The following is a 26,824-nucleotide window of genomic DNA, read 5'->3' as shown; positions in this document are numbered from 1 at the left end:
ACAATTATTGCACTTAACTCGGGGACTACAACATTCATTAATTGATTATCTCAATATATTTCATTTATTTTATAAAAAAGAGTTTATAGTAACTCTCTACAAGTTTCATAACGAAGTGTATTATATATATATGTATAGATTTTCCTACCATTTCTAGTAATACCATCTATTTATAGGATAAACCAACAAACAGTATTAACAAAATATTAGAAAAACCAATTGTGTAGTTTTGGGTGTCAGACATATAAATTAAACAGACTAACTCTATTCACACTCTGATTTAATCTGCCAATTTTACATTGATGCGTCTTATTCAACTACTGTGTTTTGACCGTCTGCATTCTCTTTTAAATATGTTTCAGCCAGCTATCACCTCTTGACTGGTCACGTGACTTTAAAAGCAGTCAATTGAACAACTAATAAACAATAATATTTAAATGTTTTGCAGTACAAACCTCATATCTAATAATAATAATTCTTTTCAATAATAATAATTCAAGGACTATATAATCATTAATATAAATAACCATAACCTTACAGTACCAATCTAGTTGTCACATGTTTTCATAAATACTATAGCTTTACATAGCTCGAACTAATTAAGTCTATATTTAATTCCCATAGTTAAGGTGGTATGGACATGTGATGCGTACAGAGAAGATGCATGTGACTAGGAGACGTATGAAATGGTAGTGCAAAGTAGAGGGGGAAGAGGTCGACCGAAGAAGTCATTGATGGAGTGTGTGAATGACGATATGAGAGAGAGAGGAGTGAGTGTTGAGATGACGGCTAATAGAAGAGAATGGAAGAGAAAAATTTGCTGTGCCGACCCCACCTAGTGGGATAAGGTGGAGAAAAAAGATGATTCATTTTTTACTGGTGGTAGGACCTCTTGTGAGTCCGCATGGGTAGGTACCACCACTCTGCCTATTTCTGCGATGAAGCAGTAATGCGTTTCGGTTTGAAGGATGGGGCAGCCTTGACTATACTGAGATCTTAGAACTTATATCTCAAGGTGGGTGGCGCATTTACGCTGTAGATGTCTATGGGCTCCAGTAAGCACTTAACACCAGGTGGGCTGTCAGCTCGTCCACATAACTAAGCAATAAAAAAATAAATCAATTTTTGAATTAAGGATTTTACATGACTATCAAATCGTTTTTGTCCCTTCTGCCGCATTACGAATCTATAATTTTCGCGTGCTGTTCGCAAAAGCGGCGCCGCGCAGCCATTCACGGCCAGTGCCCCGCGCGCAGCGATCCTCCTCGCCCGTTCGCGTCCGCTCAAACTCGCCCCCGAATACATTTGCATATCACTATACATACCTACCCCCTTTGTTCTATTTCTATGCTGTTTTCATTACAAAGACTTTAACAATCAGTTTTATACGATATTTCGAGGCATGAGGTCGCTTTTCGGTTAGCTCGTGAACCGCAGGTGAGGAATACATTTTATTTTCAATTATTTACCATTCATAATTAATTACTAGGCTAACAAAACTATCATCAATAACAAAATAGGTAACATTAACAAGATATTTATTTGATCCATCTATAATTATTTGAGTTATTTTAGATGAATCAGAAATGAATTATGGTTATATATGTCCATTTTTTCATGTTTAATTTCCGTCACCAATACATGATGTTCTATTAGACCAAAATCCGAACAACTACATAATATTACGAATGTTCAATTTTTACTTTTTTACTTTTAAATTTAATTAAATACGTAATAATAAGTAAATTTAATTTAGTTGGTGCTAAAGCAATACAAAATATATTCTGCAGAATAATACCGAATATACAGCGTTCAGTAACCGTGCACAATTTCCGAAAGCTACATCTGTTGGGGCAACAAGCTACAAACTATTGTAGCTGCGCCAAATTATACTTTTGACTAGCTATGTACTAGCGATGATAATTATTTAAATGAAATTATTGTTACATCATTTTTCACTAACAAACATTTATTAATTTTATTTTATCTATATATATATATAAAAATGAATTGCTGTTCGCTAAAACTCGAGAACGGCTGGACCGATTTGGCTAATTTTGGTCTTGAATTATTTGTGGAAGTCCAGAGAAGGCTTAAAAGGTAGATAAATATGAAAATGCTTGGAATTAAATAAAAATAACAATTTTGTTTTTCCTTTGATGTGTCCCCCGTCGGACGGATTCCTTTTGTTTGTTTTAAGTTTATACAAAAGTTTAGGTCTTTTATGGATTGAGGCACTACGAAGTCTGCCGGGTCAGTTAGTTGTTCATAAAAATCCACATCGCAAAGTATTCTTATTTATTTATCATTAAACATTAGACTTTTTACAAACATAATTCCCATTTCTTTTGATCCTTATTGATAAGACGTGAAGTAATTATTTCAAAAATAAAACGTGAACTCGTCATGCATAAAAATATAATTAGGATTTTAGGATAAACAATTTATCCTGTTATTTTCACAACCATTATTACCACAATTATTGTTTCCTTGATGATTTTTTTATTTAGTTAAATGAAATTTGTATCTTTCTCCTATAAACCGTAAAACAAAGGAACGACATTTCCAATTTAAAACTAATTAACGTCTAACGAAAGACCTTTATTTATCAAATAACTAAAACAACAGGTTGCGGGATAACTTTCCCACTACAAAATCAAATTCACTTCCCGGACCAACCAATGAAACAATAATTAGCGGAAGGAGTAGCAGCTTCAATGCGCCCGACCGGCATGCTACTAACAATGCTAATATATTGTTTAGTAATATAATGTTATTGTAATGTACTAGTTGCTGGAACTGTGAACCTACAACTGTAGATGCCACTACACAGTCTGCTTCGGCCGCGAGGTAATGAGCCGTTCGGTGTGGTGGATAGGAAGTAAATCAACCATTAATGAATAGCATTTCGGTGGGCAGCAGCTTGGCTCTGCCCCTGGCATTGCTGATTTCCATAGGCGACTGTAACTACTCACCATCAGGCGGGCCGTGTGCTCGTCTACCTACAAGGGAAATAAAAAACATTTATTATTTCGGCCTTAAGTTCCAAGCGGGTGACGGCATTCAAAGCGCATTACATAAGGTAATGCAGTACGAATTTTTTTAGCTTCCCACTAAATACTTTCAGTTTACAGTTTCAATAATTAATAAGACGCCACTGCCCTACAGGGCGTATCAAATTCGTGACTGTCTGAAAAGCGGGCGCTCTGCTGTGTTCCGATTTAATTACGGTGCTTAATTTTTCTCCCCAATTAACAATCAAAGCCTCTCCGGCTCCACGAAGCTATTATTCCTTTTATAAACGCTACGCTGGCGAAATTTCGAAGAATTCAAACTGAAATAAATGTTTTCTCGGTTAAAATCATCTGACGTATTACTTTCCATACACTCTGTTAGTCCTTATTAGAATTGTGGGTAAATGGAAATGCAAAATTGGAACTGGACGACAATTAATTAATTTATAAGCTGATTATATTACGGGGTTTTAAAGTCATGACGAAAAATCGATGGACGTTGTGATGTCTAAGGTCTCTCCCATAATCATTTATTACGAAGTGAGCTCTGACCTTGTTCACTTAACTACGCAATTAACAAAAACAATAACAATGATAAACGATAAATATTTCCCTAAAAGTAGCCTCACATTCAAGTACAAATGAAATTTGCCAATGGCTACGAAAGCGTAGAGGCCGCTACGAATCTCTATTTTGTAGCATTGCTTCATGATTTTTGCCAAGCCTTTCATTTTTGTTTCTAGAATATTTCTCACTGTTATCATCGATCATCAATTTTTTGTCTTAACCTAATTGAATAACAATAGTATCCCTAAAATAAAATTGATCGGTACTAAATAAGTTTTCCTCCCAATGTCATAATCTCCACCCAATCCCATAAGCTAAAATTTTTTCTTACTTCATTTATATTTGAAAACAAAGCATTTTCGAAGCCAGACTGGGTGGGAGCTAATTGTTAGTACACAGACCAGCAGACAAGCCCATTATCTAGTAAGTGAATTACCGGCGGAGCGCCGACCGAGTGGTGGCACTGTGAGGGAGGCGGAGGAAAATGCTCCGACGTTTTACTTGTCTGGATGATGTTGGAAAATTCATTGAACATTGCTTTCTGTGTTGCCGTCTACACTTTCGAAATGGAAAGATAAAGCGAAATGTACGGAGCGCCGTCAAATATTCACATCTATTCTGTAACTAATGTAGAAGATGGTTCTGAGACGGAAATATGGGTTTGTTATTTGCTGAATTAAGTATAAACAAAACATAAATTATTTATGTTTTTATAAGCGCCATCAAAAACAGAGTTGTTCATATATTTATTAGTGGTGTAGCTTATGGGTATCCGAAATATCACGGGGAATAGACTAGTCGCATTCATGATATGCAGCGTTCGAAGAAAAAATACTATCCGATTGACACCCGTCGATTGTAATCCGTTTGTTATTTTTTTTTTAAATAATTATTCTCATCTTGATATTTTAATTCAATGACAACTCTACTCGCCATGATAAGTCTACATGACGATTGAATGTAGCCATGTGTAGAGTAAAATAAATTGCGCAAAAAAACCTTGTCACCGGGTTTTCATAACCATTGAAAACACTAGGTGGGCTGTGAGTTTATTTACTCATCTTCGCAATAAAAAAAACTAAAGCCGATTTAAACTTAACACAATTAATATTAGCGGTTAAAATGAATTATGTATTGAATTCACCTTTGAAAATAAATAGCTACTTCAAAATACAGATTACCTTCATTTATGAATAGCACGAAAAATCCATAAACAATTGGCAAAGTACAATCGTAGAGTAAAGAGCACATTGAAGTGAACAAGGCAGTATGAAGTGCGCTCTGTACAGTCGAGCTCTGTGGCCCTTTCGAATGCGGGCCTCTTGACTCGCTGTACGACCACTTGACCTCCCCTGCACAAATTAAGAATGCTTCCCTTATAATTGTAAGCCTATGAGGATTTGGCCTCATTCTCACATCTCATTATGAGGCAACGTAATACACGCCTTTTAATCCGTGATTGAGTATTTAGTGACCAATATTTAAAGATAAAATGTTTTTTTTTCTTTACGTTATAGAACCAATACCCAAGTTATATGATTAGTGTTGTAAGCCTATGAGGATTTGGCCTCATTTTCACATCTGATTATGAGGCAACGTAATACACGCTTCATAAGCTGTGATCCGTGATTGAGTATTTAGTGACCAATATTTAAAGATAAAATCTTTAATTCTTTTCGTTATTGAACCAAAACGCAAATGGCATGATTACTGTTTTCTAAAGCCAAAAACAAACACCACAATGATAAACAAGAAACATCCTTTCTATGGCGCGTTTCAGTGTTACCATACTACTGGACAACTAGAGATAAAACCAGCGGAGGCTAAATGTTAGATAGACGTTCAGTCGCAAAACTAATGTCAAATCCCTATGCATCGTGATAAGAAGAGGATATGCTGCGCCGTCTCCAAATTGTGTGGCATACAGACAAGAAAAAGATGAATGGGGCGTATTATGATTTAGTACAATTAACACCATTCTCTCTATTTCTATTTTTTTTTTTTTAAGTGTGATTACTGGTGGCCCTGAGGCCTTTCCTGTTTCACTAGGACAGGTGGACGAGCAAAGGCTCAGCCAGGAGGGGTAGGATTTGCTAACAGCTGCCCGAGCGTATCAGAAGGAGACCTAACAACTCAAGAGCAGCTGCTTCGCGAATGATTCTGCTACCGAAATCGCGACCCACTGAGAAGATCCGACGAGAAAAACAGCTGGCTAATGCATGGGTTAAGTTGCACGACGAACTCTTTGTCGAGTTCGACGAGTACGGTTACAGGGGTCCCCAACACTACTTTCAGTGTTAGAGCTGAAGACGTTTAATGTAAAAATTATTGGATCTGATGGATCTGTAAGGACGTGCTTTCTATTTCTAGCACGAAGTAGTCTGTGTTGCAATTTGGAACTTATTTTTCCAATAAAACCATTGAAAGAAAACGATGGAGGGCTATCAAATATAACCTTAATTTCCTAAATATTAAGCAAAAACGTTTTATCAAGTTTGAGCATTTCAAATTCGGTCCAAACGACACCAGCGCTTAACTTAGTTAAGGTCTCGTTCAAAATAATTGAGTTACATCCCGCCCGGCACCTAACAGACTATTTCAGTCCGCTTCGCATCTGAAAATCGACGCCGGTTATTTAAAACTAGCATTTTAAATGTGAAACGTGTTTTGCTAGAACTTGCTCATACCAGTCATTGTAAACAACGGCCATATTGCTTTTTGTGCGGTCTTTTTATTTTGTGTTGGCCGCGTTACAGGCCCACGGCAAAATGGGAGTTCCGCCATTTTGTTGATTGAATGTCGCTTTGACTCGGTCGGATTATTATGTGCTAAACAAAGTGTAGAAATGAAATGAGTAAAAAATGTTTTTAATATTTCGTGACATTTCGATCACATTCGATACGAGTAATACTTAGTTTAAAAACAGACTGAAGAAATCTCAGTACTAAAAGTACAAAATATTATCATTTTTTTAAAATCAAATCTGTCTTTATCGTTTCCGTTTCAAACATAAATCATATGTAATTAATCTATAGATTCATATTTATTTTTGTAAACTTTATTTCTTACAAACTTTTACTGCGTTATTGAATATTAGGAGTGCCAACGGATCAGATTACGTACTGTGTGAAAATTTACCCTAAAACTTTTCAAAACTTTTGGGCAGGAGCTCAAATTTTCTCTGATAAAAAGAAAACCCCCAGGCTATTCCCGGTTACTAAATTACATGTTTGCAGAGTCAGTTCGTGTCGGGAAACAACCAAAGACGACAAGCAGATAAACAGAAATAAATAATTAGAAGATTTTTAATGTGTAAAAATATCTCAGATTATCTGCAAGCTAGAAAACAGAGCAGTAAAAGAGCATAACCATCATCATCATCATCATTTCAGCCTATCGCCGTCCACTGCTAACATAGGCCTCTCCAATAGATTTCCAGTGCGACCGGTCCATTGCCACCTGCATCCAACGAGACCCAGCGCTTTTTACTAGGTCGTCGGTCCATCTAGTAGGTGGCCGTCCCACACTGCGCTTGCCAGTACGTGGTCGCCACTCCAGGATCTTTCTGCCCCATCGACCGTCCTCTCTTCGTGCTATGTGGCCGGCCCATTGCCACTTCAGTTCACTAATTCTACGGGCTATGTCAGCAACCTTCGTTCTTCTACGGATCTCCTCATTTCGGATTCGATCACGTAGAGAAATGCCGAGCATAGCCCTCTCCATAGCTCGCTGCGCGACTTTGAGCCTTCTAAAAAGATCCCTAGTGAAGCACCACGTCTCCGAGCCGTAAGTCATCACTGGTAACACACATTGGTTGTACGCCTTTGTCTTAAGGCACTGAGGTATTTTGGACGAGAAGACGTTGTGCAGTTTACCGAACGCTGCCCAGCCGAGTCGGATCCGTCTACTGACCTCTCTCTCAAAGTTGGACCTACCTAATCGGACTGCCTGTCCTAGGTATATATATTCGTCAACAACTTCAAGAGTAGAGCTCCCAACAGTAACTATGGTGGGTGCAACATGGACATTGTACATGATTTTTGTTTTGTCCATGTTCATTTTAAGACCCACTTGTTGAGAAACCCTACTGAGGTCACCGAGCATACGCCCTAAATCTTCCAGCGACTCTGCCATGACCACGATGTCATCGGCAAACCGAAGATGAGTGATGTATTCGCCGTTAATATTGACGCCAAGTCCTTGCCATTCCAGAAGCTTGAAGGAATCCTCCAGAGCAGTGATAAACAGATTCGGAGATATCACATCTCCCTGTCTCACTCCTCTCTTTACAGGGATTTCCTTCGTGCAATGCTCCTGTACTCGGACTGACATGATGGCGTTATTATACAAACACTTCAATACTTCGATGTACCGGTGGTCAACAGAACCATAAAAAAACTAAATTGAATTGAAAGATTAACTTAATTTTTACATGTGTATTTTATGTTTTTTAATAATCTTATTACGCGCTGGGGCTCGGGATGAATAAAACTTCCACCATAGTACAAATTAAAAATCTATTTAACACTTAAAATACTTACAGAACACTTTACAAATCCCAATTCACTTCTTCTGCTTCGCTTCAGGTGAACCGTTCGCTGTTTCGCTTCTAGTAGATCCGATTACTAACTGTTTTCGTAACTATCATCTCTGCAACTCTTTTTTAGTCTATACGACATTTCTACAATTATCGAGAACATTCCTGACAGGTCGAGTAGTTTCGATGTGTGTTTCCGCTATTTGATAATAGATGACGTTATACTTCTCGAGCAATCTCGAGTTTACTAGTTCTTTTGATATTCGTTTCTGCTCTTCGACGATAGATGGCGTTACTCTTACCAGCGTAACGCGTGTATTAATAATTATATTGATTTGTCAAATTTAAAATAATAATGCTAACATTGATACATATTAAGAATTAAATGTAATCTGGCCTATGAGTCTCCATTGGTTTGATAGTGTGCTGTTAACCGTATAAATTTATTAACATAACGGATGCTTTAAGTATTGAATTGTGGAAATGATCTTCATAAATCATTCACGGTTTCCGATTCGGACATAATAGACATTCAAACTATAGTTCTGCGGCTCGAACATGATATCTCGAATGCCTGTTGCGTCCAATAATCGATAGTTCTGGACTTGTGATTTCGAATTGAGTCGACGACACTCCATATTTTGTAGTGTTACCAAAATGGTTGTTGAATTTTTTTAAATATAAATAAACAGGAAACAATGTCTATCTCAAATGGGAGTTTCTTAGGCACTTTGAAAAAAGTTCATAAGATAGCACTATTTCTAGCGTTTGACACGTCAGTACTTTCAAAAACTAGTTGACTTTTATTTTAAGGGTAAACATTGCAAAAAAATCTGTGCAAAGTATATTCTGCAAGGTAACTGCATATGTTTGCTGTATATAGCATGATATCGCATGCAAGTCTAGATTTTAAGTCAAGGCTGACGATGCCAATGTTTTTGTAGTTCAGTCCTCGAGTTTTGTATGAATCACGTTATTTATCGATTGAACACTTAAAACTACGAAAAAATGTATTTAATTTTTTTATTTCATTTGTGTCTATAAATTTTTTTTTATGAAAGAAAAAGAACAAAAACACAGTCCCATAACGTTATTTTTTTTTTATTGCTTAGATGGGTGGACGAGCTCACAGCCCACCTGGTGTTAAGTGGTTACTAGAGCCCATAGACATCCACAACGTAAAGCGCCACCCACCTTGAGATACAAGTTCTAAGGTCTCAAGTATAGTTACAACGGCTGCCCCACCCTTCAAACCGAAACGCATTACTGCTTCACGGCAGAAATAGGCAGGGTGGTGGTACCCACCCGCGCGGACTCACAAGAGGTCCTACCACCAGTAATTACGCAAATTATAATTTTGCGGGTTTCATTTTTATTACACGATGTTATTCCTTCACCGTGGAAGTCAGTCGTGAACATTTGTTAAGTACGTATTTCATTAGAAAAATTGATATCCGCCTGCGGGATTCGAACACCGGTGCATCGCTTCAACACGAATGCACCGGACGTCTTATCCGTTAGGCCACGACGACTAAAATAAACAAATAACAAATAGTAGTATTTTTTGCGTCGTCCCTACATTGAAAATTTAAATCAATGAAAAATCATTTTGAATCTGAAAAGACAACTGAGTTGATACTACTTCTACTACTACGCAAATTCATAAAAAATACTGCAAGATGACTTAGGTCATAATCTCATACCTTCTGATTGCAGACTAGATCAGCTACCGTGTAGAGAATAAAATGTTACATCAATCTATAGCCGGGTAGGTCGTGGAGCATATTTGTTATTGTATGGGTAGGCACCACCACCCTGCCTATTTCTGCCGTGAAGCAGTAATGCGCTTCGGTTTGAAGGGTGGGACAGCCATTGTAACTATACTGAGACCTTAGAACTCATATCTCAAGGTGGGTGGCGTCATTTACGTTGTAGATTTCTATGGACTCCGGTAACCACTTAAAACCAAGTGGGCTGTGTGCTCGCAAACCCATCTATGCAATAAAAAAAAGAAAAAAGTTGTGTAGCATATTTGGTGTTGTAACTGGGTATGTTGTGTAGTATCTTTGGTGTTGTAGCCGGGTATGTCGTGTAGCATCTTTGGTGTTGTAGCCGGGTAGGTTTGTGTAGTATCTTTGGTGTTGTAGCCGGGTAGGTTATGTAGTATCGTTGGTGTTGTAGCCGGGTAGGTTGTGTAGTATCTTTGGTGTTGTAGCCGGGTAGGTTGTGTAGTATCTTTGGTGTTGTAGCCAGGTAGGTTGTGGAGCATCTTTGGTGTCCACCTGGTCTCCACTATCTTGTCTATTTGTAGAGCGAAGTAATCGTGCGTATAGATTAAAAGAAGATGATAATCGGATTATATTGTTGTTAAAACCTCATTTCGTAGGCTGCACTATTCGATTGATTAACTTTCTCGATATTCCTTCCAATTCGATTTTCTTCCAAAATTGAAAAGTATCCTCAGCGGTGAGCAGCAGTTTCGATAATGTCCACGAGCGACCGATACCACTTATTATTAACCGAGTCTTAACCCATCTATTATTAAGCTTTTTACCGTACAAGGACATCTCAAAACTGTCATTAAAAACTAAAAAAACTTGACAAACTCGTTCAACAGTTTTTCACTGTTTCGCCAACAGTGCAGCCTGTATCGAGTGCCATTGGCAACGACGTTCATTATCAGGAACTTCGCTTCCCGTGGAGGCATCCATTGAAGCACCCTCCAACCGTGCGCCGTCAGAGTCCGCGTCCGGGAGCAACTTGCGACCGGAATATTAAAATTCACGCTTCAAAACGTATCGAATTTAAATAGGTACTTCGTAAAATTGTTTTCTGGGAACACGTTTTGCAGACTTATTGATTCGGCAAGTCACGAATCGTTCAAATGCTTCGATGATGGTACCTATGTATTCGAAAAATACGTACACACCGAACCTAAATAACTATACTGAGATCTTAGAACTTATATCTCAAAGTGGGTGGTGCATTTACGTTGTAGATGTCTATGGGCTCCAGTAACCACTGAACACCAGGTGGGCTGTGAATTCGTCCACCTATAAGTAAAAGAACCTAAGTTAATGTGATGTCGTATATTCCTTTTGTGTTCTCTATGGACTCTGACTATAATTAAATACCAAACCCATCTCTCCTCTTCCTCCTTTCGTCGATAATCCTCAATGCTGAGGGTCGTGGCCTCCTTTATTAACTTTCTCCTGAATTATACTGCGCCAGTCATGCCTATCGTAGAGCGTAGAGCCAACCAGCTCATTGGACTGAACTTTTTCCGCATACACTGTCTGTTCCCAGCAGGTATTCTAAATCGTAACCTCGCTCTCTGGTCATGTGCCATCTAAAACAATAACAATGTTGTTGTTGGTACTTCATAAAAGTCTTTTGAGGGCACCGGTCTTACAACGCAAGACACATTGTATACTCATACGAGTAATTTAAACAAACAGGTTTAACACATTACTTCTATCATATCCAGATTGTAAAACATGAAAGTAAAGCATGAAAGAGGAGTGCATGCGACAGAGATGCGAATGTTGAGATGGATGTATGCAGTGACAAGAATGGACAAGATAAAGAATGAGTATATCAGAGGAAGTGTGCAAGTAGCCCCGGTAATCAACAAATAAAATAGCGGACGGTTAGCGTGGTATGGACATGTTATGCGTAGAGAGAAGATGCATGTGACTAGGAGATGTATGGAAATGGTAGTGCAAGGTAGAGGGGGAAGAGGTCGACAGAAGAAGACATGGATGGGGTGTGTGAATGACCATATGAGAGAGAGAGAGGAGTGAATGTTGAGATGACGGCTGATAGAAGAGAATGGAAGAGAAAAATTAGCTGTGCCGACCCCACCTAGTGGGATAAGATGGAGAAAAAGAAGAGAGAGGCTTAACACCTGTAGCGATAGTCACAGACGAGAGTCTGATTATTTTGTGTTAATAAAAATCTCCTGTTGAATTACTATTTTAGGTAGGCAAGGTTACACTCCACGTGATGGTGAGTTGTCACTGTCGCCCATGGACTTCAGCAACATCGGGAGCACTGTCAAGCCGCTGTTTATCTATACTAATATTATAAAGCTGAAGAGTTTGTTTGTTTGAACGCGCTAATCTCAGGAACTACTGGTCCGATTAGAAAAATTATTTCAGTGTTAGATGTACCATTTATTGAGGAAAGCTATAAGCTGTCGTCTGAAGCGGTCGTAGCCTAAGGGATAAGACGTCCGGTGCACTCGTGTTGAGCGATGCACCGATGTTCGAATCTCAGGCGGGTACCAATTTTTCTAATGAAATACGTACTGAACAACTGTTCACGATTGTTCCACGATGAAGGAATTCTTCTTCTTCTTCTTCGTCGCTTTCTTCATTGCTGAAGGTCGTGTCCCTGAAACTCGACCGTTGCCTGTCTCGTGAGCTGTTTCCATCTCGTCCGGTCCTCAGCTGCTCGAATGGCGGTTGCGACTGGCAACCCAGTTAGAGCGGTTACTTGATCACACCAACGGCTAGGTAATCGGCCGCGGGGTCTTTTTCCTTCTACTTTGCCCGTCACAATCACTTTGTCCAAGTTATCTGACTGTCGGCGGGCAATATGACCGAATAATAATAAAAATAGAAATAACATCGTGTAATAAAAATCAAACCCGCTAAATTATAATTTGCGTAATTACTGGTAGGACCTCTTGTGAGTCCGCGCGGGTAGGTACCACCGCCCTGCCTCTTTCTACCGTGAAGTAGTGATGCGTTTCGGTTTGAAAGGTGGGGCAGTCGTTGTAACTAACTATACTGAGACCTTAGAACTTATGTCTCAAGGTAGGTGGTGCATTTGCGTTGTAGATTTCTATGGGCTACAGTAACCACTTAACACCAGGTGGGCTATGAGCTCGGCCACCTATCTAAGCAATAAAAAAAAACAACAACAACAAAAAGAAAAAAAAGCTGTGTAACACCACGCTAAGACCAACACAAGCCGAGCACCAATAAATAATGTTTCAAAATCGTTTTTTTTCCCTTTTTGAGAGTTTAAAGAGAAAACGGTTAAAATTTCGCTAAAATAATGTATAACAGAATTGTTCCCCCTTAAAATATCTAAGAAAAATCCGCGACAGCATATGTCTATATGTTAAGGCTAGCTCACTAGAAGGCTTTTTATGTTATCCAAATTTGTTCTAAAATAAAGCATTATTTGTGAACTATACCACGCGGACGAAGTCCCGGGCAAAAGCTATCGTTAATATAATTTAAGCGTTTTCAATACTGATCAATCGGTTGGTCGCTTTTGACTCGTTCTGTATTTATTTATTTATACCTGATAGAAATAGAACACATCCTAACTAGTTTCCGTTCTTGCCCAATTCCTTCTGATGGCGCTATTGTTTTTTTGTCCAACTTAAACCATGGTGCTGTTCTCACATCGTTATAGAATAGAATCTCAAATTTAAATCTAAATACGTATATTAATCACGATGTACTTTATTTAATAAAAATCCTACAAAATCTAAACAATAAACTAGTTAGTACGTAGTTACTGAATGCTTCAGAAAGCTAGTGAGTTTTAACTATATAGTAAAAATAATAATGAAATCAGCGCAAATTTTCCTTGACGTCTCGGAAAGTGGTTGCCTACATTCGGTTCGCGTGAATTCAGCTCGCAAACCGACACGCGGTGCATAAAACAACCGCGAGGGTAAAAACTTTCAATTTTGACTTCTGTTTGCATGACATTCAATTTCTTTGCCTTTCATAACCGAACCAAATACTGTTCTGAGCTTACGACCTTCTTCAACCGAAGTCAGCGTACTGAGAGTTTCACAGAGAATTTTGTAAGTTTTCCTCAAGTTTTTTTTCAATTCACTTATATAAAATGAAGGTAAAGTTTTGAATAAAACGAAAAGTATTTCCTTTGAAGCATTAATTTACTTCTTTTTTTGTTATATAAAGAATAATTAAAAATAAAATAGAATTACTTTAACATATTCAGTTTATGGACAGTTAATAATGATGTACGCCAGCTTTTAAGCGGGGCTTCGCCTGGGTGGATTACTCTTTATATCGCAGAGACGTAGACCCGTATTCAGAATTGCGATAAAAGATAGTGTGTCTTATTTCAGGGTTCAAATTATTGTAATATGTATAATGATATTGGGTACTCCAGAATAAGTAAATAGTAAAATACTTAATTGCGTTTTCTGTTATATGTATAATGAGAAAACAACATTTAAGCCCTTAAGTATATAATCTAATAAAATTAATATTTTTAAACAAACTGAACTGTCTTTTTACTAAATGTCAAAGGAGAAACCCCATTCTGGGCCTAAGCGTTACACGAATGGGATATGTACCAAAAAAATCGTCTGTTTTGCTTGATTAACCTATTGAAATCTTAGCTTCATTGACAATGGCCAAGTGTAGAAAATAAGTTGAATTCAATTTTTTGTTTTAAACAATCTTTGTAAACATCTGCAACACTTATTTCAATATACGTAACTAGCTCCACAAACGTGTGGGTTAGAATTAGAGTATCCCTAAAATAGGATCGATAAAAAAGTTTTCATTAAAATTAAAATAAGACTGACCTAAAGGTCCTAGTTACCAGGTCATAAAATCTCTTAAAAAAATCATTTCGTGCGCAGCGCGTTTCGCATTACGTTGTTTTTAATTTTGGCTTTCGTTCGTTTTCGTAAACAACCTAATGCACGATTTCTCGTAACAGGTTCCATTTTTATTTTCAAAGCAACCTGTTGCTGCATCAGGTTTCGTAAAAAATTACTCATCTTTTGTAGGAAACAGCCTTAAAAATATCGTTTTTTATTAAAATATCTCGAACAATAAACATAACCTAAAATGTAAACATTGTCTGATTTTACCAATTTGGCCATTGCTGGGAGATCTGAAAATTGGGCTCATGAAACCTTCTTAGGTATTGTAATTTATGTCCAAATTCTAGCACTGTAACGCCAGGCCCAAGTTTGTATGGATTTCGGGTTTCTCCTTTCACAGAATGACATAAGAAAAATTCCTTTTAGAAAACTAAAGAGTTTTAGGCTATGAAGGTTTTTCTTTACATATATACTGTATTTACAGTACCCAAAGCGAATTTCGACAAAAACCTTCCGATGCTTTGAGAACGAAAAAAAAAAAAAAATTATACAATGCGGGATAAAAGTATGTTGCAATATCCGGTTTTAATGAAAAGCCTATTTACTGCTGCAAATTAATCTGTGGAAACTACATTAAAATCCGTTTAGTAAGTACGAAGATGACGCGAACAAACAGGCAGACAGAGCAATGGCATTATTAAAATAACAGCTACTGCTTTCTAAAGTAACATAAATAATAAACTCACAGACACAGCCCACTGAGTTTCTCGCCGGATCTTCTCAGTGGATCGCGTTTCCGATCCGGTGGTAGATTCTGCGAAGCACGACTCTTGCTAGGGTTCTTGTTAGCAACGTCGTCAGGTTTGAGCCCCGTGAGCTTCACCTACATATTAGGACGAAGCTGAAGTCGTCGTGGCCTAAGGGATAAGACGTCCGGTGCATTCGTGTTGAGCGATGCGCCGGTGTTCGAATCTCAGGCGGGTACCAATTTTTCTAATGAAATATGTACTCGGCAAATGTTCACGATTGACTTCCACGGTGAAGGAATAACATCGTGTAATAAAATTGAAACCCGCAAAATTATAATTTGCGTAATTACTGGTGGTAGGACCTCTTGTGAGTCCGCACGGGTAGGTACCACCGCCCTGCCTATTTCTGCCGTGAAGCAGTAATGCGTTTCGGTTTGAAGGGTGGGGCAGCCGTTGTAACTATACTGAGACCTTACAACTTATATCTCAAGGTGGGTGGCGCATTTACGTTGTAGATGTCTATGGGCTCCAGTAACCACTTAACAACAGGTGGGCTGTGAGCTCGTCCACCCATCTAAGCAATAAAAAAAAAAAAAAAAAGTAGCCTCTCAAAACTACTTCAAAAAAAATATGTGTGGTTCCTTATTATAATAATATTAATTTTAAGTTTTATTCGAGGTATAAAGAAAATAAAACTGGAGGTTTCGCAACAACTCACGGTCACTCGGTAACGTGCGAACTTATTGTGGTACACTTCATTCACGGTTGTTTGCATAAGAGTAGTGTATTGCGCAAACGAACGTAGTCAATGAATGATAAAAAAATATGTTATTTTTTGTACGTTATTACAAAGTTAAGTCGTACACTGTGTGCATTACTAATAAAAATCTTACGTTACGGACGTTTTTTCCCGGTTAGGGTATCCACATCGTCCCATAAGGAACTTCGTTCCAAAAAAACTTACAATAATAATAACATAGAGTAACGTAGTACTAAACATGTATACAGTCGTTCCAACTGCCCTCATAATGTTTGCTTTTAATTAAATTCTCTCATTCTGTAGCGGATTCCCTTCTGGGTGCTCGAGACCTTTCTTAATTATAAACTGAATGTTATGTTTAATGGACCTACACTATGATTGCTTTCTCTTATTTACTTAAAGTGTTACGAGGCTTCGCTAGTGGCTAATGAAGAAATACGGCTGACCATTTCACTGAATGTCTTATACTGACTTATATCAACGCCGTATTGTAGAAAAATAACCCCCTCTGCTGCTTTGTAGGGAGAATTAACTGTTTTTTTATTGCTTGGATGGCTGGACGAGCTCACAGCCCACCTGGTGTTAAGTGGTTATTGGACCCCATAGACATCTACAACGTAAATGCGCCACCCACCCTGAGATATAAGTTAACTTACAGTATAATATCGTTGATGGGACTTTGTTTTTGCAAATTATGAATTAAGAGTATTTCACAATACTATTTTGAAAGGATCGATAAAGGGAAGATCTTCCATCGAACGGGTAAAGCTGCCCGGTAAATGGATTGCTCGATTCCAAATGCTTTTGTTCAGAAATTGTTTAATTGTACATTTGTATATGCAAAGTTTTATTAAAAATGCCGTTAGCGCGTCTCAGTCATCTATCCAATAACTTTTATTCGATGATAGCTTCTTCTATTTTATTTATTTTTGCAAAGGAAATTAGGTACTCTAGGGAGCTTTCATCAACTTTTTTGTTTAACCTCTATCTGTCTTGCATTAAAATATGTCTAGAAATAGTCGTGAGCTGTAGCTCGCCTGTAGCCTTAACCCTTTAGCCAATTTCTTTAGGCAAGTAAAACTCTACACGATACATATTTATTTATTTAATATTAAGATGGGTGGGCGAGCTTACGCCCACCTGGTGTTTAGTGATTGTAACCCTCCTAGGGAGGGCCTATGCCCTCTTTTCTCGGATTGTAGATGTCTATACATCTACAACACAAATGTCGCCGCACACCTCGATTGAAGGATTCGATTAATTCGACAAAAAATCTTATTTCGTTTTTCATAAATAATTAACACATGTTTTACAACGTAGACTAGCGTAATAAGCTTCGTTGAAATATAAGACGGTAATTATATCCGGTAAGATAAGATCTATCCGATTATATCCGAAGATTCATATTGGAGGTACAAACCGTCGCTCATGGGTCAATTCCAGGGATACAGCTAATACTTGCTAAATTTAAAAGTTCATTAAAAAGACACTTGTTAAATATGTTGTAACCATTTACGTAAATGAATTGTATTAATATAACCTAATTTAATAATTTATAAGCTAAGTTTATATAAACCGAGTTGCCTGCAGTCAAACTGAGCAAGCAGTTTTTCGGGGCATGGTTTAAATGAAAGTGTAACTTTTAATGAATAAATATATTACATGCATACATAGATATATACATACGAGCCGCTACGTACGAAGTATACAGTTCATCCAATCGTTTGATGATTATACTTGCCTAAATAAATTGGTTAAAGTCTTAAGGCTACAGGCGAGCCTCCAATCTACAGTTCTGGACTCTTTCCAACCATAATTTAATGCAAGACTGATAGAGGTTAAATAAAAAATTTGATGGAAGTTCCCTAGAGTACTTTCCTTCGGAAAGATAAATAAAATCGAAGAAAAATCGTATAAACACACACCATAACTTCAAATACTCTTAGCGATCTATCTAGTGATCTTTGTTAGAACATTTGATTGGTACAAAGTTCTTATCGACGCTTGAAAGGCAAACGTGACTAAGCGACAATGCGTGAATTTTACAGTGGACTAATCTAAGTTGAAATACCTGAAAACAAAATTTATTTTAACGAATCTAGCTGTAGTAGAATCTAGCTAGTACCTGTAGGATTGAAATTATTTTAATAGACCTAGAAATATATATTTTTTGCGCATCGAATATAGTTATTGCCTATCATTTATGTACAAAGCAGTTATTGTCGCTTAGTCACGTTTGCCTTTCAAGCGTCGTTATACTCTTTAATATGCACAGTTGATATCAACAATGAAGTCGTCGTGGCCTAAGCGATAAGACATCCGGTGCATTCGTGTTGAAGCGATGCATCGGTGTTCGAATCTCAGACGAGTACCAATTTTTCTAATGAAATACGTACTCAACAAATGTTCACGATTGACTTCCACAGTGAAGGAATAACATCGTGTAATAAAAATCAAACCAGCAAAATTGTAATTTGCGTAATTACTGGTGGTAGGACCTCTTGTGAGTCCGTGCGGATAGGTATCACCACCCTGCCTATTTCTGCCGTGAAGCAGTTATGCGTTTCGGTTTGAAGGGTGGGGCAGCCGTTGTAACTATACTGAGACCCTTAGAACTTATATCTCAAGGTGGGTGGCGCATTTACGTTGTAGATGTCTATGGGCTCCAGTAACCACTTAACACCAGGTGGGCTGTGAGCTCGTCCACCCATCTAAGCAATAAAAAAAAAAAAAGTTTTAAAAATGCTTTAATATATATACATATTATTTCTGTAAAACCTCTTTATCGCGAAGTAAAACGTCAGAGAAACCAAATGGAATTTCGCAAACGATCCACCGCTTAAACGCTTAATTAAATTCCTAATCAATTTCAATAACAGTTTGATAATCACGCGAACGTGAACGTACAAACATGGCCGCGCGTAATCGCAGACGAAACTTACCTAATGTTAGTTTAATTAAAGTTGTGCCCGCACGAGCGCGCCGCGTATCTTGATATCGTGCCAAATTATTAGTGCGGCCTCATCTCGAAACCCCAGACGCGGCTGAATAAAACAGAACTTGCTTTGTGTTGAAAATTGGATTAGGACTGGTAGGGCGTGTTGTGAACGCCCCGGGAATGCCAGCATTCGGTCTGTTTCTGCCCGGAGTCAATCACACATTCCAGTTTAAGAATTGCGATAGGAATAAACCAAGTTCGACCTTATGTCGGTGGTATACGTTGTTTTTTATCTTGAGCTCCTTTGATCAAGAATAATACAGTATTGGAACTGATTTATTCATATCTTAAAAACATCGAGTCTCTCCAGAAAAGAGCGTCGGAACTTTCCTACAGTGACGCCGCGGCGGTTGGCTTTATCGATAATTCATGGCTGTACGTGCAAAGGGAATGTCAAATGAGTACAGGATATTTACCAAAAAGTATTCGTTTATTTTTATTGCCCTTGTAGGTAGACGAGCATACGGCCCCCCTGATGGTGAGGGGTTACTGTCGGCCATGGACTTCAGCAATGCCAGGGGTAAAGCCGCAGCCTACCGTCATTTTTATATAAAACGAACATACCTTTCGGTTTTTGTTTTCCATTTTTGTTTAATACGTATTATTGTATTCACTCGCACTATCTAAAAATAAAGTTTGTCATTCATTTTTTTTTTCCTACCTATGCTGATAGCCTTGAGAGGCTATTTCAGCTTCGCCCTAACGTTTGTAGGTGAGCTCACGTGGCTCAACCGGAGAGTTGCTAACACTGACCCTAGCAAGAGCAGTGCTTCGCAGAATCTACCACCGGATCGGAAACGCGACCCACAGAGAAGATCCGGCGAGAAACTCAGTGGGTTGTGTCTATGGGTTAGTTTGCTCGTCGAGCCCTTCGTCGCAAGCGACGGGTTCGACGAGGACGGTGACCGGTGCTTGTGGTGCCTAAAAGCACCGTTAATGGATCGGGAGGATCCGTAATGACGTACTTTGGGTGACGTTGACGGTTTACCATTCGGTCTACTGGGTCGGGTATGTAGTTTCCAGCGGCTACGATGAGAGGGTTCTCATGCCGTGCCGCCTTCTCAAAATGGCGCAGCGATGCCGAATCTCATTCATAAAGGTCAGATTATAAAAATTGCTAAATAATTTCGACTCTAAACATTTTGAAATTGTTAAGCACGTTTTCCAACTTGTGTATATACTTCAGCAACCGAACACATACATATTATAATATGAATAGCCCGCAAAATAGATTACCAATATCGAAGTCACATTTCAGCGGAGCGCCGTATCGCATGACCCTCGTCAAACAGTTAATAATTGCTTTCGAAGTTCGTGTACCGATAAAACACATTCGTAATTTACGATGTTTTATGTAATAAACGATAGTTTAATTGGAAATTAGCAACACTGTATTTATTTATCAAGACCACGGGCTAGATTCTAATTGATTGCTTAATGACTTGACATAATAATATAAACTAGTGGTCCCGCAGTAGTCGAAATTAATTGGAATTGTAAGTTTGTACACTATTATGATTGTATTTTATACTTCTATAATCACAAATTTCGCCAAGACTATACTGTAAAAAATATTAACAACAATATTTAATCTATTTTCAATTTGACAACAGACGCCAAGAACAAAAGTTTGACAATAAATAGTATGCATGCGTGTGTGCGTCAAATACATGGTATGTAGTGTGTGTAATGTTTTCGTTATTGATTTAATGTATCTTTCATGCATTATTTTAAAAAAATATTAGCAGTGTGCACTTCTTCTCTGTATTCTGTATAAGTGTGCAAAATTTCATACTCCTCCGTCCGCGCAATTTTCGTAAAAAGGGATACAAAGTTTTTGCTTCACGTATTAATATATAGATAAAATCTTTTATAAATATCTTCGGCCGTTTTCATGGGTTATATTCAGTATTCTTACTGCAAGCTTGAGTTAAATTGAAAGACAAAGTTACGTTGTTCATTTTGTTGAGACGTAAAGAGAATAAAACTTTACGGATTGGTATGTTACGGAAGATGGATAGGACCTCTTGTGAGTCTGCCCGGGTAGGTACCACCGCCCTGCCTATTTTTGCCTGAAGCAGTAATGCGTTTCGGTTTGAAGGGTGGGGTAGCCGTTGTAACTATACTTAGACCGTAGAACTTATATATCAAGGTGGGTGGCGCATTTACGTTGTAGATGTCTATGGGCTCCAGTAACCACTTAACACCAGGTGAGCTGTGAGCTCGTCCACTCATCTAAGCAATAAAAAATTAAAAATAATAATAATAATAAAACTGCTCTAACCCAAACAAAGTTGTTGTTAATTAGACCTTATCGTAAGGCATCGCCAAACCTAATTTAAATGAAAGATAGATAATAATACATTCAAATAAAAAAAAGTATTATTTGAATAAGCATCTGAATTTTCCTTTTTGTTTAAAAAAAAGAAGAGAGTGAATGCTAATGATTCTTGACACGATAAAGTATAAATATTTGAAACAACTAAAAATTCGTTTTATTTTGGTCTTTCGTCCCTGCGAACTTCGCAACACTTAAAATCAAACGGTCGTTCTCGATTGAGGAGCGAGGTTCCCGGTTTATTATTTAACTAGCGACCCGCCCTCGCTTCGCTTCGGAAACATTAAAACACAAATGAAACAAACAAAAAAAAAAAAAAGCCTATGTTCATCAGGGACAATGTAAGCAAATCGGTCCAGTAGTTTCGGAGCGTATTCGAAACAAACAAAGTATAGATATAGAAAAAGAATCGAAAACAGTGAGTATTTTGATGTCCACGAACACTTCTAACCACTCACCCAACATGGATCGTGAAACGGAATTTGACGAAATGTTAACTTACCGCCAACTTGTGTTTGAGTGTGTGGTCACAACGAAACCCGGTCATCGTTCTCGTCGAACCCGTCGCTTGCGACGAAGGGCTCGGCGAGTAAATTAACCCTCAGACACAGCTCACTGAGTTTCTCGCCGGATCTTCTCAGTGGGTCGCGTTTCCGATCCGGTGGTAGATTCTGCGAAGCACGGCTCTTGCTAGGGTTCGTTTTAGCAACATCGTCAGGTTTGAGCCCCGTAAGCTCACCTACTAGCTCGGTGAATCTAGAATAACCCCTCGAGATTACTAGAAGAGGTAGGAAAAAAACCCAACGAAAATTGTAAATTATGTGATAATTAAGACTAACATGTTCCAGACGTTACGGCAAATCATTAATCTTGTCTACAGAATTTTGCTTAACTTGATTATTTAAGTTAAGATAGCTTATTTATAAGATAGACAGTGTCGCCATTTCTGTTTTAGTGACGACCTCTTTGTACCTGTGTGTGTTTCTAATGTATGATACTTATAAAAACAGCGTACTCTAAATAAAACTGACACTTAGACGTTTTGATTTCATACAATTTCTTATTCAACGTGCCAAAGCTTCGTTAATTCCCTTTGCCGGTTACAAAGGGTCTCATCTAAGCCTTCAGGCGAATCTGTAATAGGCACGACCTTCGCTAATGCGCCACAGAATTCCACCTTGTGAATACATAAGAAGGCAAAGGGTTGCTACATTATAAATCAGATATTATTGAAAAATGTCGGCAATAAAAAACTATAAACTTTATGTTTGTATTCTTTTTACAATCTATGATAAATTTCGTTAAAATGTATTATTAATTATGTCTCGATTTTGAATAGTTCCTCAAAATCGATTGCTAAATGTGAGAAATGACAATTGTTTTTCTTTGCATTTCCGTCCAAATTTAGTAAGTTTCACAGCACTAGTAGTCTGTTTGAAGTCGGTGCATTAGTCCACATGAAAGCGTCTTCCAGGGCGATTACTTTACCACTTACTTGGTTCACTGGCTGCTCGATACCTTTGTGTAGTACTGCGACTTATATCCTGTCTCATGAGGGTGAAGATCCTTTCTCTCGGTTGATTGACTCTTCAGTCTTATTTATTTTTGGAAAATTTTGAAGGAACAACTGTTTTTCTCTCACGAAGAGATTATAACTAACTTTTAAAAATATTTTTTCGGACGTGACATAGAAAATAAATAATATCATCCCCCGAGAACAGTATAATTTTCTGGGTAAAAGTAAATATAAAATTTCGCAATGAGCTTTAATTATCACATAACCATCTGGATGAGCGTGAAATTTGTGTGCCAATCTAGAAAAATAATAAAATAAATCAAAAATAATAAAAATAAAATGTCCATAAGCCACAATGCTAATTAACTCAATAAGCATTTAACTTGGTTTAAAGGATTTGAACTTCAGCATGCATCTAGAGATAAAAAAAACATAGAATCCGATGTGAAAATAAAGAAAGCAAAAATGACTATGACTATTCTTCTCATTAATAAGTCTATGTACGACAACAGAATCCGAGCGAATCCTAAGTAATGACTACAAAAACTTCAACATACGCTTCGTAGAATTAATTTACTTGAAAAGTTTCACAATGTTCCATTGCGAAGCCTAAAGTTACGTCTAAAATTAGAGACAATGTTCGGGGTCAAAGAATTACGAATGAAGTATAAAGTTCACGACAAAAGAGTCACGTTCAAAGATAATCTTCATTGAAAGACTTAGAACATATAATATTTTGTGTACGTTACATTGCTATTTTTATCCCGCTCACACTTTTCGAATTCAGAATGAATCCGAGTAAGACAGAAAACTCAAGCTAACGAATGTACTTGAGATCTCGCTAAATAATCTTTTTCATTGAAATTCTCGACCGACAGCGAGAAAATTTTACTTACGTAAAGAGCTTACGTAAAATTAATTACAAGAACTGAATATGAGAAAAAATTAATTAAATGATATTTACCTTTCATGTCTCGAATGAATCACACGAAATATCATTTAAATAAAAAATTAAAGGGAATGTCTTTACATTAACGACTTTTCGTTAAGAAGACACGTGTTTATTTTTTTTTAATTGCATTTTTTGCTTTTCTTGGTCCGAAATACGAAGTTCACTTTCTTTATTCAAAAATAAGTAAACAAATACGATCACAAAAGAGTAAGTTTTAGTGAAATTTTAAATTTAAATTGTGCCTTTTTGAAAGGATTCAGTTCAAAGAAATACAATTACAATACCACTCGCTTAAGAACTGTATCTTGACTGCTACTAAGGCTTATTGTGAGGGTACCACTATCCTACCTATTTCTCTTTTATTAAGTACAAGCTAACCCGAGAGACTTCGTAGTGCCTCAATCGATAAATAAAAGTCCTAAACTTTTGTATAAAATAAACTTATAACAAACAAAAGGAATCCGTCCGACGGGGGACACATCAAAGGAAAAACAAAATTGTTGTTTTTATTTAATTCCGAGCATTTTCATATTTATCTACCTTTTAAACCTTCTCTGGACTTCCACAAATAAAATTCAAGACCAAAATTAGCCAAATCAGTCCAGCCGTTCTCGAGTTTTAGCGAGACTAACGAACAGCAATTCATTTATATATAGGTATATATAGATTATTCAAACTTCGATTATAAAGACGTGTATTTTGTCTCGAATAGCAAATTATCAACTACTCACATCAAAACACAACTGTCACACACTGAGCAAAGTTCAAAACAGTATTTTGTATTTCCCAACTGACCCTAGAAACATTTCAGAAATATTAAACTACGAAAGTTGACGGCGAAAGTTACAGGACAAGACAAAATAGCTTGAGCGACATAAAAGGTGACCTCGCTTTGACAGTGTGAGTAGAAAATGACTGCCCCCGGTCCCTACGGCCTTCTTGCCTGTAGGGACAGCACAAAGCGAGCAGGGTCGAAATTAGAATTTCTAACCAGGACCCATATTGGGACCCATTTGAATTAATCGTCTGTAATACTTTCGGTGCTTGAACGTTTTGTGGTAGAAGTATTTCAAACATTTAGAATTACATATTAGGTACATTCATAAGATTAACGTTCTTAATCTAAATTTCTATATAGAACTGTCATAGTTTTCCCCAATTGGTCCAATTTCGCCCACTTTTGCATCAAATTTTTATTTGAAACGGGCAGACGTGCTCGTGAATATCTAGAGTAGCTATCTCGAGTCTATTTAAAAAGTCGAAAATTTAATTGTTTTTTTTTTGTACAGACTGGTTGTAGGGCGTGTTATGAGCCTGCATGGTTAGGTACCATCACCAAGGTATAATTTCTGTCATGAAGCTGCTATGCGTTTGAGTTTGAAGGGTGGCTATTGCAATATAAAACTGAGACTTAGAACTCATATCGCAAGGTGGGTGATGGCATTTACGTTGTTAATGTTTGCGGGCTTCGGTAACCATTTAATGCCAGTTGAACCGTGAGCTTCGTCTACCGATCTAAGCGATAAAATATAAAAAGATGACCAGGCGATCTCATGGTCAACTTAACCCTAAGAGCGTACTGACGCTCACAAATTTTAGAAAGTGAATATCTATTATGTATCATCTGTCTATCATCCTTGAAGATGAAGGTAAAATAAACTTTATTTAATAAAGGCTCATCGAACCTTCAAACTACTTCACGCCCAATGAAATTAAACTATTAGATTTCTGAGTTAATTTGGATTTAATTGCGTGGAAATGGGTACACAAGTCATTCCCACAATGCCCAGCGATCTTCTCGTCAATACGTGTAGAATTCTTTAAAATATTACACTATACAACCGTGCTACCAATTTGGCTCGTCCGAGAATACAACATTCTGGAGCCTGGTAATTGATGATCTCTCAGATACTCTGAAAGCGGAAATGCAGGCGGGGGACCTAGCACATTTCAAAGTATCTTTATTATCAGGGGACTGCGTAATATGCGTAATATAACACTGTATTAACCGCATATAAAGACGCGCTTAATATTTTTAAATTTTTACGAAATATTTGTATTAGTCCAGAAGAATTTTAAATTACATAATAATATATATTTCAAATTATACGAAACTCTTCCTCGCTTCATCCCTGTGCTGTCTCTTTGTCTGAAACTAGGCTAGCGTTAAAAGAGTCATATTCAGCGGCAAGTCGCGAATGGCCCGGAATTGTTGCTGTGCAAGGTAACATAGAAATTGTCTTTTTATACTTCTCATCATAAGAATGAAGATAGGACGTGACTTGGAGAAAATTTTGATCATACTTTACTTGTTTTCAGGATGAAATACTGAGATTCGAATATTAATATAATATACCTATTAAAATACAGTTCACGTAATTGTGGATTTTTTTTATAGACAAACGAACTCATTATTATTCAAATGGTGAAAGTTTATCAAAGCTCATGGACATTTCAACGAGAATCTGGTTTTTCGAATTGAGGATTATTGTTCAATTTCTGAACGTCAAAATATCAGCGAGCGACGTCCACCATGACACTATTTTTCTTTTAAATCCTGCTGTCAAGAGCGACACATCGATTTTATATTTCTTTTATATTAAGTCTTTAATTTGTCATATAATGACAAATAAATATCTCAAAACAATGAATACAGCCCACGCTCATTCACCACAACGCAACAATTATCAAAAACTAGCTGACCCGGCAGACTTTGTATTGCCTCAATCGATAAATAAAAGACCGAAACTTTTGTATAAAATAAACATAAAACAAACAAAATGAAT

At 37.4% G+C, this 26,824-nt stretch overlaps 1 protein-coding gene across 1 annotated transcript in view; it reads left to right on the top strand.

Moving 5' to 3' along the window:
- The first annotated feature begins 1,236 nt into the window (after positions 1 to 1,236).
- The window catches only part of LOC114253363 (thrombospondin type-1 domain-containing protein 7A), a 118,700-nt gene continuing 93,112 nt past the window's right edge, over positions 1,237 to 26,824 (top strand). The window contains exon 1 of the mRNA XM_089734282.1: positions 1,237 to 1,437. The gene's annotated coding sequence lies outside the window, so the exon portion shown is untranslated. The remainder of the gene's footprint in view (positions 1,438 to 26,824) is intronic.

The sequence above is a fragment of the Bombyx mandarina genome, chromosome 17, assembly GCF_030267445.1.
Source record: "Bombyx mandarina strain Sakado chromosome 17, ASM3026744v2".
Classification (NCBI taxonomy): domain Eukaryota; kingdom Metazoa; phylum Arthropoda; class Insecta; order Lepidoptera; family Bombycidae; genus Bombyx; species Bombyx mandarina.
The sequence above is the reverse complement of the archived record's forward strand: the minus strand, read 5'-3'. Positions and strand labels throughout refer to the sequence as shown.